The following is a 23,149-nucleotide window of genomic DNA, read 5'->3' as shown; positions in this document are numbered from 1 at the left end:
TTCAAAATAAATAAAATGCTTTCAAAAAATAAAAGATTTTAATGTGATCTCAGACTTTTTTGATCCCACTGTAAATAGAAAGGTTTCCTCCCTGTGAATGTTAATTATGGCTCACATGTGCACAATGAATGATGCCAGAAATTTTATACAGCTGTTTATAATATAGCTTGACAGGAAGAGCCATAGGCCATATGACTCCATCTTATTAAAACAACATCTATTTACTATAAGAAAATTCAATATTCTGACTTAAACATTTCCTTGTGCCGAAGCAGTCAATGATGCCAAAGTGAGTCATGATTGAGACTGAGATGAGCGTGTATGGTTTAAATCAACTTGCTGTTTGAGTCAGAGAACTCATGGTCTGGCTTCATTTAGTTTATTGACCACTAAAACAGCAGAATGGATTGTCCCAGTGTCGCAACCTGTATTTTAAGGCTAAATGTGTTTAATAGTAGTTTAATGATAAACGTTGATGCACAATGTGGTGGTTTTAACAAACTAACTACAGTTCAATTCTGATCCATTCCTGCTTTCACATTGTTGTTTTTGCTTTTAACTTCTGCGATATAGGACGAACTGTGTTCATTTCAACTGTTGGAAATTTGTTTTCACACCAAGAAAGCTGACGCCAAGCAAGTCCACAAGCTCCAGTATGGAATCATCCCTTGTGGCAAAAGAAGTACATTTTATTATATTGAAGTATATTATCTTTTTCACAAGGGTTACTCATAAGTATGCATATTGTGTATGTGACTGTATGATTATGTCTAACTTCTGCACCACGTAATTGTTGTAGTGATTACATTTTATCCCATGCCAAAAGCATGACTTTGAACACTTTGATGTCTCAAAACATATGTTGTGACTGAAATCTTTTCCGTTATTAGTGGCTGGCGTTCCTCGTAGCGGACAGTCCTGGGGAGTCACTCTGGCTCTCTGAGTTCTGTCTGCTTCGTGAGAAGGACGGTTGAGTGGGAGCGACACTTCATGCCACGCCAAGAAAGCGTGACAGTAATCAGGGAGGTTTCGTTATTAGTGTTGGATGCAGAACGACCTTGGGAATTTCACATGTGTCCGGGGAGAGGGAGGAGCCTATCATTCTGGAGTGAATCCGACGAAAAATAGAGCAATTGGAATTCATTGACTCACACCGGAGAGAAAAAGCTTCATGGGTGTGGGCTGAAATGAGTATTATGTCACCAAAGAACAGAGGGAGGACATCCTATTCAGAGCAGGGTGGAGGAGAGGAGCATTAATTCACATATGTCTCGATGCTGAAATGGGTTAGATCAACAAATCATGGTGCGGGTTAGTTGAGAACTTTGGCTGTCGCTTTTAAATCTGTCAGTGTCATTCCCCCAATTTCCCTTGAAACAAGATAGAAATAGGAGTAACTTTGTTGGTCTACCACCAGGTTTTGCAAGACATGTCCCTTAAGGCTATTTGAAGCTTGGACAAAAGTTCACAGCTGGCATAATGAAAGATAAGGCTTTGTCTGAAGCGGGAGAGCTATAATTACGGTTGCTGTTTGCACTTTACTCTCTCAGACCAAATCTGTCCAAGATTTTCATGATTTTTGCATAAACAGCTCTGAAATCTGTGTTGAATGTTTGTTTCACCCAGCGATGATATCAGGCCAGAGGGGCCGTGACTCAGCTTATACTAAAACAATGGCGAACTAACCATTGCAATGATTAAATGTCCTTGCTAGTGTGCAAAAGCACATTTCTCTGAGCCCAGATGTTGGTAGGGGTCGATGCGATCTATCTGCCAAGTGTGAGGTAGAAGCTCTTTCAATCACTATAGGGATGGCCTTCATTCATACAAAGCTTGCTCCAGTTTTCTAGGGCTTTCAAATTGGGGTCTGTAAGGAGGTGCTAGCTAGGTGGTCCAAAACAGTTTTAACATGCGTTTGCAGGGCTGTCAAAGTTAACAAGGTATGAAGGTTTAACGTGGTAATTATTTAATGCACTTGATTCTGCTTTTTTAAGGTCAGAAATCGTGAGATTAATTGTGATATATATATATATTTTTCCCATTTATTCCTGTGATGGTAAAGCTGAATTTTCAGCATCATTTCTCCAGTCTTCAGTGTCAAATGATCCTTCAGAAATCATTCTAATATGATGATTTGATGCTCAGGTAACATTTACTTATTATCAATGTTGAAAAGCTGTTTAAAATTTATTTTGTTACTTTTTCAGGATCATTCATGGATCAAAAGATATAGTTAAAATAAACAGTGTTAATTTGATGGTAAATAATGCAAAAAATATATATCAAAGATCAATCGTTTTTAGCATTAATAATGCGTTTACAGTCACTTTTGAAAAAATTAATGCATCTTTGCTGAATAAAAAATAATTAGTTTTCTCTTAAGTTTCATATCTCTTCTCAATGTAATAGTAGAAAAGAGATATGCTGCCATCAATATAGTATTTTATTTGAGTATATTCTTTTTTTTTCATATATTTTGGCATTAGTACAATGATAATACAGTATATTGCTAATTATTTTACAAACAACATTGTCTTTATACAATCACATTTGATAATTTTCTTACTCCGTATAAATGAGAATTTGTACATGGAAACACAGCTGCTTTGATATTTTAGGAAGGGGGCCCCTTGCTAGGGGATCGTCATATTTAGGGGTCCTGGCGTTCTAGTAAACATGAGACCTCTCGAATCACACCATGACTGAAGGGGAGATGGCTTAACTAAACTGCCCACCCCCATCCAGCCCTGAGTTCAGCCCCTCTGCCACGGCCCCCTTCCACAGTAACAGCCGAATAAATCACAAACATGCACCATGACGAAGCCCAGACCTCAGCGCTGAAGCCATCTGTGAATCATTAGCCCTGGCTTCCTGTTTGAGACTATGTCTTCAGCACACACGTCACGCTGTCACACAGCTGAAGGAATCGCTCTGATAACGGCCCGAGGTGGCAACGGTGCATCAATGAAAGATCTGAAAGGGATCGGATTCGCCCAAATGCATCTGGGCTCAGTGAAATGCTGGCATGAAAGGTGTCCACTGAGACCAACTTTGAGCTGAAGTCCACTCAAATTACAGCAACTGTTCCCTCCCAAACCCCAATAACACATTCCTGCTGGTCAAACAGTACTATAAACATTGCATCTCATACTGGACATCCTCTGGTCCTTATTTCAATTCATTTGAGGGGAGGTGCGGTTCAACAATGATTAAAAACAAATTTTGAAATTTCGTGTCCAATATTTTTCTACCATATTGTGTTACGCAGAGCCAACTCAACCAACTTATTAAGGGCCCCCGATAAACCTATGTTTTTATTTGTGTCTGACCTCAACACTGAACAGAGGAAATGAAATGGAGAAGATTTCAAGTAAAAAAAAGGCAGAGCCTCAGAGCCACACCTAACTATTACATTTACACTTATGGCCAGATTTACTAAACAGGGCAATTTAGAGTGAGAGCCGAATGGGAAGCGCTGATGGGAATGGAAAGTTCTGTGCGTGATTTACTGACGATGCGCAAATTAAAGAACACAGAACCAGCCGGATCATTTCCATAATGACCAACGCAATCTACCAGTTAGCGTCTGGTTTAAAAAAATGCCGCAAACACCAGTAAATTGACGAGCGTAAATCACCTTGCATGAGTCATTTAAATACTCTCCTCCCATAAATTGTGCGTTTGAAAGGGAAACTCAATGCAATAAGTTCAGCCGCAAAAATAACCCTGTCCACGCCTTTTCAGCGCTATTTTTTCACTGCGTGTCGTTAGTAAATCCTGACAGTAGTTTTTAACCCCAAAAGAGGGTTTGCTCTGGCACAAGCTGTTAGTAATCTGGCCCTAAATCATTTAGCAGACGCTTTTATCCAAAGCGACTTACAAATGAGGAGAAGAATAGAAGCAATCCAAACAAATAGGGCAACAATATGCAAGTGCTGTGACTGGTCCCAGTTAGTCTAGCACAGTACACATAGCAAGTTTTTTTTAAGATATATAGAATAGTAAGTGTTAGTATTAGTTAGTATGGGTCAAGTGTTGATGAAAAAGTTTCTTGAACATGGCTAAAGACTCAGCAGCTTGGGTTGAGATAGGCAGGTCATTCCACCAGCTTGGAACAGTCAAGGTAAAGGTCCTTGAAAGTGATTTTGTGCCTCTTTGAGATGGCACCACAAGGCACTGTTCCCTTGCAGAACGCAATCTTCTGGAGGCCACATACTGTAGGTCTGAAGTGGTGGGTGCAGAGCCAGTGGTTGTTCTGTAGGCAAACATCGGTGCCTTGGATTTGATGCGAGCTGCAATTGGCTACCAGTGCAATTTTGTGAGAGGTGTGACGTGTGCTCTCTTCAGCTTGTTAAAGACCAGTCTTGCTGCAACATTCAGGATTAGTTGCAGAGGTTTGACAGTGCAAGCTGGAAGGCCTGCCAAGAGAGCATTACAATAGTTCAGTCTGGTTAGAACAAAAGCTTGGACAAGGAGTTGAGTAGCATGCTCTGGCAAATCTTCAGGACATCATCGCCACGGGCCAATGATAATTCAAAGGTATTTACCAGCTGGAGTAAAGTTTTCTGAAAAGTTCGTTTTGGCAAGTTGTTTCGGACTCCTGAAATGAATTTCATTTTGACCTGGTTTTGTTCGAAATGACGACACACATAGTTTGTTCTTCGATTTCTCTTATTGTCCTTAACAGCATTAACAGACATTGATGGAAGTTACAGCAGCTGTTTGCACTATAACATCACTCTGGGCTTCATGAGGGATGGGGTGGGTCGGCAAAGGTCATAATGGGAGACCCCTGTAGGAAGCATTTCCTGCATACCTTTGGCAGAATTGCCCCTGAATGTCGAAAGCTCTGTGTGTCGTTACCTTATCCCAGGGTGTTGGCTTCATATGGTAAAAGCATTGATGCTAATAATTTCTTCCTAAGAATGCATTCTACTAATCCACCTAACATTCTACTAATACTCTAATGAGAGTTACTTGACATGCAGTTCCAAATTAATGTGAGTTAGCTGACATGTCACGGTGGGTTGCAGGAAGGCAGAGGAAGAAGATCATTTTGTTTTAATGATAATCCAGGAGACAGGTATAGGCTATACAGCAACACACACTTACACAGTGATCAGACAGAGAATGAATGTGAGGGACCAACTTCTATAGCAAACACAAATGAGGATGATTAATAGAACACAGCTGACACATATTAACTAATGATGAGGAGCGGGAAAACTGAACAAAGGAACACATTATGAACATGAAAACAAAGTAAAAGTCCATGATAATGAAACTAGGCTGAACATAATGTGACATGTCCAAAGTTCGATAGTAAAATGGACTATCGAAATAAAGTGTAATGGTGTGTTCACACAGAACGCGAATTTAATTATTTGCGTGAGTAGATTACATACAAAGTCAATGCAAAGACGCGAATAGACGCATCATTCGCGCCGGGCGTTGCGAATGACGCGAATTGGGCGACGCGTTTGCCGCGAATGTCTTCCGCGCAAGTTGAAAAATTTGAACTCGAGCGAATGTTCAAGCGTCTAACTAAACGCGATAGACGCGTATTTGACGCTCTATTCGCGTTCGGTGTGAACACACCATAACCATTGTCTGCACAGTAAAGCAAGCTTTCTGCTTGGACAGTGGCAAAATTGTGAAATTATTTGGCATGAAACAGAAATTCACGCTAGCTATTGATTTTATTGTGAACGATTCATTTGTGCACGTATCATTTTTGCACGTGGATTGAACCACTTCCCCACCCTACATTTTTTTTTTTCTGAAAATCTGTTTCACTTGGATGTACATCACAATACAGAAGAAAAGATCTGTAATTACATTGCGGTTTTATACAGTTGTGGTGGTTATTCAGTGTGGTATTTAAATGGGAAAACAACATCCTTAATACACTAAAATAGTGCTGCACTGTGAGATTATATCACTGTTTGATTATAGATCATGCATATAGTAATAATATCATCCAGTTTAATTTTTGCGTCAATGACAAATAGGACATTTTTCTTAACAAAACTGTATGGTTAAATTAAGGCATGTATGCCATTACCTAATTTGCATAAAATGTTTTAGCAAATTGACTTGTACAAAAATGCTTGACAGCAGCGCTATCAGTAGGCCAATTTATTCTGTCTTGGCTGAGAAAAAAAAACCTAAATTGTTTTTAAGATCCACAGAGACACGTTATCTTATTGTGCAAGTGGATTCCTTACTATTTTTTTTTATCTCCCTTTGCATCTTCAGGGATGGAACGAGTGAGTCATTGTTTGTGGATGATCAACAGGATGATCCAGATCTTGAGAACGAGCGGGAAATGTCAATTGAGCTGTTAATCCAGCTGTTTACCACCACACATGGAAGGACAGTTCATGTAAAAATGCAGCATGAAAAGGGAAAAAGACAGAGTCAACCTGTTTCTGAGTATCACTCAACTAGACTACACACACACACTTTTGGTACGCAGCCATAATATGTGCTGAAATGGGAGTGATTTGCATTGCAGGTATGCCCCTTACCGGCAGCGTCCACAAAATCCTCATGCCACCATGACTCAACATTTGTGGAGAAAACATAATGATTGTGAAATAATAAGTGTTGGATCGATCTGAAATCTGATTTTATAATGTATTATGAACATTATATAAAATAATATGAATTAGCCTAGGTGAAATATTAATTAGGTGATGTAATGTGTAATGTGTAAAGTTTCTCTCAAAGTTATGAACAAACGTTATTCCTGTAAATTTAATAGAATGCTCGTTCATAGTCTTTAATAACTTTCTAAAAATGTTAGCACAAACATTATTTATACATTATATATTTTTTTTCTTTCGGAAACGCTTTATTTGGAAGTTCATCTAACATTTTTTTATACATTACTACTTATTACTTGTTTCAAAACTTTCAGAAAGTAACCCATAATGTCCCATAATGTTTGTAAAATGATCATATGGAATGTTGTTGCTTCATGACAGAACTTTGTATTTTCCAAAACTTTCTTAGAACATATTTTTGTTAGCTAGGAAATGATTTATTTCCAAATGCTCCTTTGTATTCTGGCTAGACTGTGACTGGATTAACAAAAGTGTATTCATTTGAAAGGGTTAGGGAAATTTGGAAATAAAGTGTGTACATATGATGACTGAAAACAGTCGGCTATCCTGGAGACACCCACACAACTCTTCATTTTACAGGCAGTGGGTGGATTTTGTTTGCCAGTGGATTCTAGCCATATTAAGATTCCCATGTGCCACTTGCAAACATTCTGTTTGTTCAGTCCACTGGTGGGACTACTGGGACACTTCTGCTTGGTCTTACATACATTGGCTTTTGTGGCCAGTTTTTCAAATAAAAGAGGGAGGTATTTTCTACATTAAAAAAAAAAAAATGTCTAAAAGTTTTTCTCAACCTTACTCCACACTTCCCCTTTTAGAATGAAACAAAAAGCAAGGTGCTTCATGGGAAAAACTGAGCACTAAAAATAGTATATCTGTATTTTTAGAGAGGTCTGTGGATTTCAGAAGGGGAATCAAAAGTTAGCTCCTTTCTTCCTCTTTTGTTGGTTGGGGGTGGGAAACGCAGTGTAATTGAAACCAGAGCCTGTGTTTGTTTGAATTTTTCCATTATGAACTTAACCTTTCAAAATTACCTGGGTCCTCATTATAGTGTGTCTGGCTGTAACGTTAGCATTATTACAAGGTCATTTTGAGCCAGGCGAGTCTTTATGTGAATCTACCGCGCTCAATAGCAACATGGAGATTCATAATCACATCTGCAGCCCTGCCAAACTGCACATATAAGAAAAACACAAAAAAGTGCACATGCATAGAACAAAAATAAGCGATTAAGGTGAGGGGTAGGCCAGTTTCACTGCGCCATTCCCAAAATATTTGGCTAAGATGAATGAACAGATAAGCGCCTAGAGAGAAATAGATGAATGAGCAGATAAGTCTCTCTTTGCCCCATTTGTGGAGACAGATAATCCCGGCTGTTGCCTTTATCACACACAACAGAAACAAATGGAAAAATGTCATGAAAACAAAATTTACAACTTTGTAGCTCAGCACATTTGAGCTTCAGCAAGAACCAATGAGGTTCATTCTCGTGTTACGCAGCACGTTTGAGCTTCAGCAAGAACCAATGAGGTTAATTCTTGTGTTACGCAGCACGTTTGAGCTTCAGCAAGAACCAATGAGGTTAATTCTTGTGTTACGCAGCACGTTTGAGCTTCAGCAAGAACCAATGAGGTTAATTCTTGTGTTACGCAGCACGTTTGAGCTTCAGCAAGAACCAATGAGGTTCATTCTCGTGTTACGCAGCACGTTTGAGCTTCAGCAAGAACCAATGAGGTTCATTCTCATGTTACGCAGCACGTTTGAGCTTCAGCAAGAACCAATGAGGTTCATTCTCGTGTTACGCAGCACGTTTGAGCTTCAGCAAGAACCAATGAGGTTAATTCTTGTGTTACGCAGCACGTTTGAGCTTCAGTAAGAACCGATAAGATTCAGTCTTGTGTGTTACGGAGCACGTTTGAGCTTCAGCAAGAACCAATGAGGTTCATTCTCGTGGTACGCAGCACGTTTGAGCTTCCACAAGAACCAATGATGTTCATTCTCATGTTACACAACATGAGGTTTGTTCTCTTGCGTCAAGCAAGTATGGTTAAGCTTCTGTTTATGTTCAATGTTTATATGTGAATAGAAGCCTAAATTCAATCTGTTCATCATATAATGTGATCAAGTCTCTTCAGAAAACCTGGACTAAACTGCTCAATTTTTAAGGATTAATTTTACAATCTCTTTATGAACTTTTTAAAGCGTCAATAGTGGTAGTTGCGTAAACTGATAATGGAGGGACAGAAAGCTCTCCGATTTCATTTGAAATATTTGAATTTGTGTTTCGAAGATGAACGAAAGAAAGTCTTACGGGTTTGGAAAAACATAAGGGTGAGTAACTGATAACATAATGTTTGGGTGAACTAACCCTTTAAGCAGCACAACAACAAATGTTTCATCAAATCAGCATATTAGAATGATTTCTGAAAATAAATGCAGCCTTAATGAGCATAAGAGACTTTAAAAAACATTACTCATCTCAATCATTTCAAATCTATTCTACTTTACTCACCCTAATCGTTTCAACTCCCCAATCGCTGAATAATCTCATATAGGATATGTTTGATTGAGATTAATTTACTTGAGTTTACCAGAGTTCAGCTCTTTCAGCTCAAGCGGGTCAATCCCCAGCACACTATGATTGGATTATGTGAATCCAATCACTAATGAAATCAAACCCTTCAGCTACAAACATTTTCGTCAGTAATTTTGCTGAAAAGATTAACACTGATTATAAGTGTCCTAAAGGGTGGGGGCTTTAAAACTGAGCAAATGTTTGAGGTGTACAAGCATATGCTGCTTAGCATGTTGCAATAGTAAACCTGCAGTGAAACAAGTCTCTTGATGTCCTCCTGTTGTCCTTCTATACTCCCCATGGGCAAAAAAAGAGCAGTGACATCACCCTGCCTCCACCCGTCCCCCTCTGCACGACCCTGCTCCACCCCACTCCTCAGACACACACTCAATGCTGCTGGAGAATAATTAAATGGTAATTAAAAACACATTCACTGATGTACACTCTTAAAAATAAAGGTTCTTTATTGGCATCTGTGTTTCCATAAAAAACCTTTAACATCCACTGAACATTTACATTTCACAATTTTTCTTATAGTGGAAAAAAAGGTTCTTTATATCAGAGGTTTATATCAAACACAACTTATTTGTAAAGACAGTAGACTCCAAAGATGTCAGATGTGTGCGTCAGCTAAAAATGTGTAGTGTTGGGGGAACTGGTGGAGGGTGGGAACCACTACTTTAGATAAGGAGTTTTAGGCCCTGTCCACACGGACACGGGTATTTTTATAACCGTGACTTTTTTTACGTGGTTCGGCCGTTCGTCCACACGGAAACGCACTGAAACCGAACATTTTTGAAAACCCCTGCCAGGGTGAGGATTTTCAGAAACGCCGGTTACAGTGTTGTCGTGTAGACAGTGAAACCGGGGTTTTTGCCTTGCGACGTCAGAATGTGCGCCGTTATCCGCTGTGTTTGACGTCAGATTTGCGCTTCTGATTGGCCAACGTGGCTTTACGGTTAAGGGTTATATCGCCGCCTGCTGGCGTGGCATGCTCTTGATCGCGCTTGATAGCGTGTTTTTGCGTTTTCATGTATACGGAGACCGAGCATGTGTGGACGCGATTTTTTTTAAAACGCTGAAGGAAAAACTCTGGTTATAAAATTACCCGTGTCCATTTGGACAAGGCCTTAATCTGGGGTCCGGGGACAACCAGAGGGCCACAAGGTATTGCTAGAGAGTCTGTGTAAAAGTTTACAGAAAAGTATAGTGTAAAAATATAAAAAAATAAAATAAAGAATAAAAATTATTAAACTAATTAACTAAATAAACATTTAGTTAAATAAATATTAGATAATAAACAAACAAAATAAAAAAACTACATTTGTAAAATATAAATCTAAAGATAAATACATTTTGGATTCCTAGAATTTGGACATTTATATTTGGGGGTCAGTGACATCTAAAGTATTGAAAACCATGGAAGCTTGTTTCTGCCATGGCAAAAAAAGAAAAAAGAAAAAAAAAAAGAGGTAATTGTGACTTTTTTGGATCTCACACTTATGATTTTTTTTAACTCACAATTGCGAGTTTTTATCTCACAATTCTGAAAATAGCAATAGCAATACATTTGTAATTGCGAGAAAAAAGTCAGAATTCTGAGTTATAAACATGGCAATTGCAAGAAAATAGTCGGAATTATGAGTCATAAACACAGTTGCGAGGAAAAAGTCAGAATTGCGAGAAATAAATTCTGAATTGCGAGAAAAAAGTCTGAATTGCGAGTTATAAATTCTGAATTGCAAGAAAAAAGTCTGAATTATGAGTTATAAACTTGCAATTACGAGAAAACAGTCTGAATTTTGAGTTATAAATTTGGAATTTTAAAAATAAACTTTTGCGAAAGAATTATGAGTCAAACACAATTGCGAGAAAAAAGTCGGAATTGCGAGACAAAGTCATAATTGTCAATTATAAACTTTGTGAGAAAAAAAGTTGTAATTTCGAGCAATAAACTCGCAATTGCGAGAATTGCAATTCTGATTTTACAACTAGCAATTGTGAGTTTATAATCTGCAATTTGAATTTTTTATTCAGTAGCAAAAACAAGCTTCCATAGAAACCCCCCCTGCTTTAGATAATAAAAAAAATGGTTCTTTTAAGAACTGTCACTGAAAGGTGCTTTGGGAACCAAAAATGTTTTTTTTTTTTTTTTGTATGACATCACTGTGAAAATGGTCTTTTGGACCTTTATTTTTAAGAGTGTAGCATACACACAGATCTGTGCAACACACACCGATAAAAACAGACAGAGGAATGAAAGCAGGAGACACATTCCACAAATCAGAATAAGTTTCATCCTTTCGTCTCTGCAGTCGCATTTCCCTCAAGCAGTTTACATTTGAGGTTTTTACACCCACATGCTGATCTAATTTATCTAGTCTCTGTTGTGGTTCTGCATGAAGGAGGATGAATGAAATTGGGGTGTTTTAACACCACTAGATTTTTTTCAAGGTCAAAAGGAGGTGAGCGGTTTGGAGAGGAATTCTGGGTGTCGTGTGCCCCAAGAACAGCCTCCCCAAGTGAAAATAAATATACCCATTTTAACGCTCTACTTTTCATTTACCCTGAAAGAGAGGAATGTTGTATGATTGAAATTGCATGCCTTCATGGAAGTTTGACCAAATTAAGTTGCACGCAGATGAATTAAATCACATGAGAGCTAGTCAGGAATCAAGAGTTCACAAAATGTTTGTATTTCAGACAGGCAGAGAAGATCTTCATCACTGAAGCATGTGAGTATATACACATACCAGCAAATATTAACAGAGGCATATTCTGCTACACATAGTTTTTAGTATTATTTTCAGCCGTTAAATCCACAAAAGATTGTCATCCTATATGGCCATGATGTGTCTTCATGCAAGGACACACTCCATCAATTATGGTTAGAAGAACTGTTACCAAACATACAACATGCTATAAACCTATTAATCACTAGCCTGGATGCCAGCCAAACTTAGCCCCGCCCATAACATTTGAGGATGGGAAGTTCGGTCTGGACTTGATCCGTTGTGAAGCAAGTATGCCCGAACCAAAGCTGTTCGGACCAATCAAATTGTCAGAGCGGGCTTTATACAATGATGGAAAGATGGTCAACAGCAACGTAATCATCCACGTCACCAAAGAGTGCTTGGGTTGAATTCGTTTACAACAAAGAATGGCTGCCTCTGGAGAATTGAGATGTGTTCAGCCATCGCGTCTATTATAGAAGATCTATACAGCGCATTATTTTTAAAAGAGGAACAGAGAATCGCGATCAAGGCATTTGTCGATTGGAAAGATGTTTTTGCCGTCCTTACTACGAGATTCGGTCTATCCAACTGAGTGCAGAGGCATTTTTTTTTCCTGGTTTGGTGAAACACGCCCCATAATCACAGCCCAATGGAGCAGTATCAGACTCACATACTGACTAGAATCTGAGTATGACGACATCAGGCTAATTAATCACTGCAATAATGATCCAATCATAGACTCTTAAGCCTTTGCCGATTTAAATCCAAACAGCAACTTTTTTGGGGGGCCGGGCAGTGTATCTGAGCATAAAGGTGGTTAAAGCCACTTCTCTATTTTGCTTTCAAACATGTGATAATATTCCCAGCATCTTTAAACACAATAACATCTAAAGATTCCCACAGCTTGATATAATCCACTAAACTGAGGACATTTTTAATGAAGATTGTGAGACTGTTCGAATGCCATGATCATTTCTGACTAACCCGTTTTTGCTTCTTAGCTTCAGTATGTTCTTCATGCCCCATTTGTACAAAGTGCACTCACAAACCTGCTCTCTCATTTGGCAATACTTTGTTTTTCTATCCCAGCTGTGATGTACTCCTTACAGATGCCATGATGCAGCGCTAAGGTGAATTGGCATGGAGCGCTCAGGGAAATGCCAAACGCTCCAGTATTTCTCCACCCTCAGCCAACAGAGCAATGGGAAGACGTCAAACTATGGGACAGGACAGACAGAGAAAATGGCTTGGGCTGATAGAATAAGGAACCTAAAAGACAATCCATCTCGTTGTTTGCATCCATTGAGAGAGGATGTGAGAAGAACAAGTAAAAAAAAGGAAGTAGTGTGCAGTAATGGAAAGTCCATGCTTTGCTCTGAGCTCGAAGCCAAGGTTGATGTTAATAAGCTTCTGTAAGATCGGAGCTTATGCACTGTGGACACTATGTGCCTTTAAAGGAAGAGAGAGCTGGTAGCCAGGCAACAGACAAGTGACAAATACCAGCACAGTTCAGCAAAATTAGCCAACCGTGCTGAGAATTCTGGGCCGAGAACGGTTTGTAATCGTGCCGTATCCTATCTATCGGCTATGACATAGAACAAAGAACTTAGGGCTTAAATACACATGGGAATCTTTCAACTGAAACAGGTGTGTAACTCAAATCAGTTACCATAGAAACAAACTAGTGGCGGGAAAATGGGAACAAATGAAACAGGTACAGGAACTAGAACTAAACCAAAACAGAACATACATGTGACAATACTGTTTACATTTACACATAGGTAAATGTTTCACATATATTTTTTTTTACAAATAGCTGTAACAAATATAGTATATTCAAGTTGTGACGTGCACACTATATATCACACTCAAGCACAACTGCAAGTGTGATTTTGCTTTTATACACAAGTTCAACTAACAAGAAGTTAATATTCAGTAACCTACAATTTAGACACAATATATTAGTTGCACCAATGGAACAAGTTCCAAACGAAGCCAAAGCTGCATAAACCGTCTTCGATCAACACAGAGTTGAGGTTTAATTCCTGAATGAATCTGTATTTTTGAGTGAATCACCCTACCAATGCAGTCACAGAAACACAGGTCCCAGAGCTGTTCCACATAATGTTTAACCATTTAATGTAATTTATGCATGCTATATAACAAGAACTGCATTCACACCCTATGGGAAATAAAACAGATGGGGCTGGACTGGGATTGAAAAGGAGGTGGAAGTCTGCGGGGGTTAGAGTTTAATACATGCCAAAAGCAAATGACCCCCTGTGATCTCCCACTTCCTGGCCAGATCTGACCCCGTCATCACCTTGCATGCTTTCCCTATATTAGACAACATACCACAACTCCAGTGCTGAACAGGGCCAGCATTATGTGGCTTTTGCAAACAGGAAAGCATGCATGTATTGGGTGTTGTCTTTTTATTGGTGGAAACTTATTCAAGTTCATGAGGGATTCCACAAATCATAAACTACACAGCAGAAAATAATAATAAATGAATGAGGGGAAACGATGGAGTAAGGGAGAGCGAGTGAGATTGAGAAGCCACCCATGCACATACATTGTGTGTTGGTGTGTGTATTCTCACGTGGCTCAATGCAATGCTGAATGCATTAGAGTGAAGGTCCCTTTGGAGGGAGGGAGGTGTGAATGAAGGGGAAAGCATTTAATGGGCCCTATCAGTAATATCTGTGGGGGAGTGGACAAATATTAATATCCAGAACGCCAAACACATGTGTAAAGCCTGGAAAAACATTTGATTGAAGAGTCTTTCAAGATGTTTAGTGTTCTTCTGAGTCTATTTGACGTCATATTTTAGTTTAGTTTGGTTAGGGTAAGCGGTCTTTAAAACTCCACTGTGTATCAACATGGAACTGCATGGGTTGCGATTCATGTAAAACATGAGCATTTGGTTCCAACACAATTTGGCCGAATGAGGCGTTCAAACAGGATCAAGCAATATAATCCAGTGTGAAAACTGCTTTAGATGCAGTTCACACAGAACACGTTTACTGCGTTGCTTTCCCATTGTTTTTCTATGTAAACATGCTCTAGAAGTGTTGACCATTGCGTTTCTTTTGCAGCATCTTGTGCATGACATGCCATTTTAAAAACACAGCGCTCAAGTTAAAAGCAGTTCAACTTTTTAAAAAACACATCTCAAGACCCTGTGTTTTATGCATGACACTGCAGTCTAAAAATGAAAAGTTAAAAGATGTTTAATCTTTTAAAAAATGCGTCTTTAGATCTTGCAGGTTTTTTTGCCACTAGCTTAAAGGGTCATGAAACCCTAAACCAAATTTTCTGAGATTTTAACAGAGGTATGTGTGTTGAACAACATTGAAGACAATGTTAGCATCTGTTAGATTTAATAGTAGGGCGAAAATGGTTAAATGTTAGTTTTTTCCAGCTATTTTCGTCTTCCGGGTTTAAAATCTTCATCGCAGGCTGTGACGTGGCAGTGCACAGTGTAGTGCGTTGATGACTCATCGGTCTCTCATAATTATTAATGAGACTGAGTTTTTATATCCTATGAGAAGACACGGTCTCTTAATTATTCATGACACCACGTGGATCTTTCCACAGACATGTCAAACTGTGATATCGCGTAGTAAAGGAGAGAGACAATCATGGGACGCAAGTGCCGCAAACATTTTACCCGAGAGAGCTTCGAGAATTGGAGAATGGTGGACTTCGGCCTTGTCGATGACCAATGCAAGTTACGTCTTGCGAGTAATGCGGTACCAAGTCCTGAGGACTTTTCTATCCCTTCAGAGTGTGTCTAAAATGTAACCCTGGTCATTTTGCTTGCCTTTTGTTAAATAAGCGGTCGTTATGAACATTTTAGATATTTCGATAATATATCAATTGTATGCTTAATGCGGGAGACTTGTGAATGTGTAGTGTTGACGTGCGGGCCGGGCGACACCGTGTTGTGTGTGTGTGTACGTGCAGGCAGGCGAGCCTGCGAAATGATTCGGGGTCAGAGAGAGAAGCGGTAGGATGTGTGTTTGGACGAACGACTGAAAACTCTGAGATTATTGTTCATTATTGATCGTACATTGTACAGAGGTCAAAATTATTGTACAAATACGATAATTATCGTACATCTGGCAACACTGCTGGCTGATGACAGTTCCCCCTCTCCCCTGCCGTGCCACACCCACTCCCTCCCTTCTTCTCACAGCCATCCACGCCCATTTAAGTTGCATTTTTCAAAAAGATTATGAGCTAGACTTGAGCTGATAGAGGGGGGTTTCATGACCGGGCTATGTGCAGAATTCCCCTTGTTATTAGCGACACCGGTGGCCATTAATTGAACTGCAGCCAGCAACTTATTGCTCATACTTGCACTCATGCACACGTAGCGTATTGTGCATCTCACTGAAAGGGTTACGAGATAAATGACTATCATTTAGTAATTGTATGATGTGATTGCTTTATTGTCATGTTGGTTATTTTGTTGGGGTCATTAAGTGTTTGTTTCTGTTTGTGTGTTTTTCTGTAGCTCTTACGGCATCTACATGAGTGTCAATGTATTAAGTCCCCATGTGGAGAAAATCAAGCTTTTAATGTTGTTTTTGTGGTGGTTTAAATATGCTTTAAGACAAACCATGTCCAAATTCACAAGTCAACACTATTGCTGAGTATTTTCTCCTTAAAACTGCAGTGAACCAAAGACAGTCTCAAAAACGCGGATTGAAATCTCTGGTGTTTCTGACGTCACAAACTACCTTGTAACCAATCACATCAACGTGTGATCGTCAACGAGTGGATCTCTGAGCTGGTGCGAGTGAGTGGAGGCGGGGCTAATTTACATATTCATAGAACCGCTTATACTAAATGAGGCAAGGGTGTAGGGCTACATTCAAGCTATTTTAAGGCATGACAAAAATGTTTAACGTTCAAATATGTCATTTTGGTGATCAAAGGTGAGTTTTAAGGAATACAATTATTGACTTTTAACATTTTTGGAAACATCACTTAAGGAATATGGACCATCATTCCAGTGGGGTAGCAACACAAAAGTGCAATTCTGACTGTATGTTCACACCGCCGCCGACTTGAGCGTCAAAGAAGCTCTGGCCGCCCTGTCAAGGATACTTGTCAAAAAGTACGGGGAAGCTTGTTGATGCTTTGGACGCTTTGAACGCTCTGACGTTGTAGGGAGAATAGAAGTGTCACAACAGGAAATGTAATAAACAGAAAAAAACAAGCAATACATTGAAGAAACCTTTTATAATGACAGCATTTTTATAACCGTTTTGGTCACATTTGGTCAGGGAAAAAAGAATAGTTAGCTATTATTATTATTTGCGGTCAAATCGGTGTCACCGTGAGCAAATTAATTGCATTCCCGCTTTAAAACGAGCATTCGTAAATATTTCAAATAAAAGTTGCGCTCATGCGGTCCCTATAAGCAAACAACATCATGTCATAAATGATAGGAAACCTGTAGGAAACCCAGCAACGGCGATTATTAGCTTCTCTTCCATTTTCTCGGAACTAATTTTTTGGGAGGAACGAAAGTTTACATTGTGTGTTTCTCCGGAATCAGCCAGCGTGAAGGACGTCTATATTCTGATTGGTTGCTGGCGTTTTGCCGCTGCTTGCCGCTGAACCGCGTCACAGCTCATTACCATAAAGTTGAGCTTCTTTCAACTTTCTGATTGACGCTCAAAATGCTCAAAAGGCCCAAAACGCGACGCCGATTGACGCTCTTGCAGCTGAGAAAAGCCAGCTTCCATTGAAAATGAATGACTTCCGGCCGCTTTGGAAGCTCAAGTCGGCGGCGGTGTGAACGTACAGTGATGCTCCAAAATTGTTTCACACATCCATGTGCAAATCTTTTTCATTTCGGTGAATGGGACGTGACTCCACATGACATGCTCTCTTAGTGTGTGAATGCTGTATGTGCATAATGTGTAAGTCCATAACTAATGGACTTAAGTAAATGCAAAACTGTTTGAATGGCCCTAAATCCGGTCTCAGACTATACAGGAGTTTTAGACCAATTTATCCCCCGATTTTTTTACCCCTCCTGACAATCTGAGAAAAAATCTGGCCCAGGACCTTGTTCAGTTACAATGTTTGGCCCAGATTATCTGGTAATGTGAGGCGTTTACAGATCAAAACCTCCAGATCTACTCGCAGACACATCCAGGCCACCCCCGATAATATCAACTGCTTGATATTTAGGATTTTAAATCGATATGATTACGACTATGATTTTGTCAGTACTTTCAGAATAGCCAATGAGAGACAAGTCTACAGTAGACAGAGGTGAATGAGAGAAGTAGGGTTGGCGGAGTTGGAGGAGCTGCTTGTGGGACTTTCAGCAACAGGTGCTGATGGAACGGTGCGCAAATCTGCTACTTTGTGACGTTCTACTGTAACCATCTACTATGGGAAAACAGCTGATTAATACGTGACAGATTAGATAAGTAAATGTTATATTTTATAGATGTGGCATTTTAATTGTAGCCTATCTGTATATAGTTTAATGCCAAAAGCAACCTCTTTCTTGTTTTCCAGCTGCTTTCACCTCCAGTGAAAAACAGACGTTTACATCCGTTGGCAACTGGAAATTATGGAAAGTAGCTGAAGCCTATTCGCTAAATGTCACTAGATAACGTCATACGCTAGTAAGCAAAGTCGTCATCACATCGCATTTGCATTCTGCCTAGAGTCAACCTTTTCTCTCTGTATATTTTTCAGTTTCTGAAGAGCTGGAGAGAAATCACCTTAGTGTCGCAAAGCAACAGTAAACATTTTAGCCCTTGAAGCTAACGTTAGCTAGCATACTACTGTTAACAGATATTCAATTAGGCAGTTAAATCTCACCTCCAGTTCTTGCTGGAAAACAGACAATATCCATTTCGTTTACATCCGCTTCCGCATGAGATCATGTGAGGTGCTGCCTCTGGCATGATAATTGTAATAATATCTTGTAGTGCGTGATGTCACCATCTTGTAGTGTGCGCATGTTTGAGATTTGAGAGAAGACCATCTGTGAAGATTCTCCTTATGTGCGTAATACAACCAGATTTCATAATTGGTTAGGATTTAAAAACTCATGATGTCTGAGCCCGGCTTAAGTGAGCGTAAAGTAGATGGAATATGCTAGTATATGTCTCTAAATTATGTTTTGTCTGCAAGGCTGTTATTAAGGTTCATTAAATACCTTTTCATTTCACACTTGCAGTTTACAGTCCCGCTAAAGTGGCAAATGCTCCTCGAGCGAGTGCAGCAGTAAGATTTAGGAGTATCTGAGACGACTCCAATGGGCTTTGATTTATGCAGGAAACTGCTTATTGCAACAGACAGACTCTCTGGAGGAAAGAGAGAAAGAATTACAATGTGAACATGAAAACGTTGAAAAAATCTCAACCGCAATCATCCGTACAAACTGTGGACATAAAACACGGGTACAAGTGGGGAGATCCGAACACCTAGTCCTTCACTCTGATCCATAGTGATTTCAAACCCTTAAACCGCACATCAAACATTCATCTCATCCAAACTGTTCCTCATCCATGTGTGCGGTCCCATGGGCCCAGGGTCAGAGGTCACTGCCAAACTGCCGTATGTTTACATTTTCCGATCCTTCTCAGACCACAATCTGGAGTCGTCCATCGGCATGTACTCAAGAGCGGCTGCGCTCTCAGCTAAAATACTTTTGGAAAATGCTTGATGGAAAAAGCAGTTCTACTGTTAGATGAGTTTCAAGCACAGCTAGTGCAGTCGAGTATTCTTTCCATTTGGGTTTTATTATAATTTTTAGTTTAATACACTTTCCGAAGGGCTGTTAAATTCAAAGCCCTTTGCTCATAGCGGTTAGATCTGCAAACAAATGAAGGACACGAACAAAATAGTGTCTCCAGCAGTGGATATCATGGCCTGGCTCCTCTGCCCAGAAAAGTTGAATAAAACTTTGGACACTCAGCTCAGTGTATTTCACCAAGAACAAGCAAATGTGCAGAAGTCCAAAAAGATCAGCTGATGCACTTTATGGACCATCTGCATATCATCAGCGGTGAACTGTATTTTGGAGAGGGAGTGGAACAGAGAATCTGGACTCTAGGGTTGGGCCTTACATTTTATTTTCTTGATTTATGCTATAACATATTGGAGCTGGACTAAACCCAGTGTTTCCCAACCATCTAACCTTTTTTGTTTGTTTGCTTTAAACCCCCACAGACACAGTTGCACTTCAGTAAGTTGTCCTTTCAAATATAATAATACTAAATAATAATAATAATTGAAAGAAATGTATACTTTTTATTTAGAAAAGATGCATTAAATTGATCAAAAGCGACAGTAAAGATATTCATAGTTTTACTATTCATACTGTTCCTTTGAACTTTGTATTTATCAAATATCCTGGAAATAAAGTATCATGGTTTCCACAAAAATATTAAGCTGTTCTAAACATTTATAATAAGAAATGTTTCTTGAGCATCAAATCATCACATTTGAATGATTTCTGAAGGATCATGTGACACTGAAGACTGGAGTAATGATGCTGAATATTCAACTTTGATCACAGGAATAAATGACATTTTATAATACATTAGAATAGAAAACAGTTCTTTGAAATAGTAATACTATTTCAGAATTTTACTGTCTTTTTACTGTATTTTTTAAATAATAGTGATATTATTATATAGTGATAATAGTGATGTTCTTCAGTTGCTGAAATTTACTGCATGCTAAATAATTTAGTGAACATGGTACAAAGTGTGATGTGCATTATATTTTGACTGACATTTTGAATGCACAAACTACGGTCTGATTTGAATATGTTCTATTCTTGAATGATCTTCTTTCATACATTTGGCAATTGATGGTAATGGATCTTGAGACGAGTCCTTGTAGTCGTCCATCTTACTCGCATATACTGATGTAAGATTCGGGAACTTGACAGATGATTTTTATAAATTTAGTTTGATCACTGGTATCCTCCCAGTTGTTTAATTAAGGATTAAGTTTGATTAAATGTTTAATTTTCCAATAAAAAAATATATTTTTTTTACATGTTACATTGACACAGCAATATTTGAACTGTGCCAGAAAAAATATTTACAATGTTTGTGGAAATCAACCTACAAATGCAGCACTTACAGTTGTTTCTTCATATTGAGCTGGGCAAGAAGAAAAGTATGTGACATTGAAAAATTTCACATATTACACAGTTACACACATTTTTTGGTGATGGGCCAGAGAGGAAGATACAACCATCTTCCTTGTCTCAACTGTTTTATTGTTTTGCGGTGAAGCCTCAGACATGAATGCGGTCATTATTTGCTGGAGATGACAGGCTGAAAGGACATGCTGTCTGGCTACTGTCAGTTCTTGCATTTAAACCAAGTGTCTATGGTGTCGCCCATCTATGATCATGACAGATGTGTGGACCACAGCTGCAGCCCATGGGCGAGTTTCCCGCCTGCCCGCTTGCAGCCACGTCCCACCCTTTCTAGCATTCGAGAAATTAATCCTGAGACAAACTGCTTTGCAAAGACAAAGGAAAAAAGTATGGGAGGGGTCGTACTGGAATCCAAATGAAGGCAGTTGTGTATGTGTGTGTCTGTCTACTGAGACTGAAGTCAAGGAGGAAAAAGAAGTTGATCGTTCATTCTGTTCCACTCCCAGTTTTAACCCATCCCCCTTTCTCCCCCTCCCGTCCTCTATCTCTCGCCCGCTCAAATCGCGGCTCTAGCAGGTTGCTTAATGGTTTCCAGATTTCTTCATGCTGGTTTCCTTCTGGAAGCCTTGACTCCTGTCATGAGATTCGGCAGAGGAGGCCACGGTTATGGCAGCTCATTTTGATAATACCTTATATTTTGACAAACAGTGACCTCATCTGGTCATATAGTGGAACAGCAGGAACATCCTCACAGGCTGGACCAGCGGATTTGCTTGTCAAGCAGGAACAGCACAAGGGCTAATTAGCATATTGTGAGTGGATTATGTTAGGAATAATAGGCTTTATGCACAGCTTCACTACTTCCTGAACTTCAGCCAGCCCTTTGTTTCCTGTATGTCATTATTGGACAAACTGATTAATCCAGGTGTGCAGGATTATTGTTACTGAGGCCAGGCACACCTGGATTAATCAGTTTGTCCAATAATGACAGACAGGAAACAAAGGGCTGGCTGAAGTTCAGGAAGTAGTGAAGCTGTGCATAAAGCCAATTGACGACGGGCTATTGAATTATAAAAAAAAACATGTTACACCTCGGGTGTGCATTATTTAACAATAATTAAACGGCTTAATCCGCTTATAGGACGGTTACCACACCTCGGGGGGGGGGGAATGGCCCTCATCCTCAACACGTGCCTTTTTCAGTCGCGGAAAATACTTTTCAATACTCATCTGGATTGAAGCAGCAAACATTCAGGCCCTGTCCACACGGACACGGGTATTTTTATAACCGTGACTTTTTTTATGCGGTTCGGCCGTTCGTCCACACGGAAACGCACTGAAACCGAACATTTTTGAAAACCCCTGCCAGGGTGAGGATTTTCAGAAACGCCGGTTACAGTGTTGTCGTGTAGACAGTGAAACCGGGGTTTTTGCCTTGCGACGTCAGAATGTGCGCCGTTATCCGCTGTGTTTGACGTCAGATTTGCGCTTCTGATTGGCCAACGTGGCTTTACGGTTAAGGGTTATATCGCCGCCTGCTGGCGTGGCATGCTCTTGACCGCGCTTGATAGCGTGTTTTTGCGTTTTCATGTAGACGGAGACCGAGCATGTGTGGACGGGATTTTTTTTAAAAACGCCGTAGGAAAAACTCCGGTTATAAAAATACCCGTGTCCGTGTGGACAAGGCCTCATTGTAAGAGTAAAAAAAGACATAACATTATTTATAATAAGTTTATTTGATTCACAGCTGCTACATATAGTATTTTGACCTCGACAACCCAACTGCATTTTACCGCAAACTTGCGACTAGTTAACTTTCTAAAGAAGGCGCAATCGCTTGTTTGCTAAGGGTCAGGTCGGGACTCCAACATTACCACACTTGACAACATTGTATTCAGAATATAAAATATTTTTTATAGCACTTTTTAATGTGTGATTGTGTAAAGGTGTTCACGAGATACCAACCTTTCGTGAACTTGTGAATTTCGCCAGCAGTCTTCTCTGCACCAAATAGGCCAAGCTTCCACGCTTCCAGGGATGATCTCGTTTT

General features: G+C 39.5%; 1 long non-coding RNA gene across 1 annotated transcript; it reads right to left on the bottom strand.

Moving 5' to 3' along the window:
• Nucleotides 1-13,060: 13,060 nt before the first annotated feature.
• On the bottom strand, nt 13,061-23,149 carry LOC130068917 (uncharacterized). Its single transcript, XR_008803720.1, has 3 exons — nt 23,065-23,149; nt 19,138-19,285; nt 13,061-13,156 (listed from the first exon to the last, which is right to left on the bottom strand). It is a non-coding gene; the product is annotated as an uncharacterized LOC130068917 (long non-coding RNA).

This window comes from Rhinichthys klamathensis, unplaced genomic scaffold (genome assembly GCF_029890125.1).
Source record: "Rhinichthys klamathensis goyatoka isolate OS25496 unplaced genomic scaffold, OSU_Roscu_1.1 h1tg000015l_1, whole genome shotgun sequence".
Taxonomy (NCBI): Eukaryota; Metazoa; Chordata; class Actinopteri; order Cypriniformes; family Leuciscidae; genus Rhinichthys; species Rhinichthys klamathensis.
Note: the sequence above shows the minus strand (reverse complement) of the source record. Positions and strands in the feature narration are given on the sequence as shown.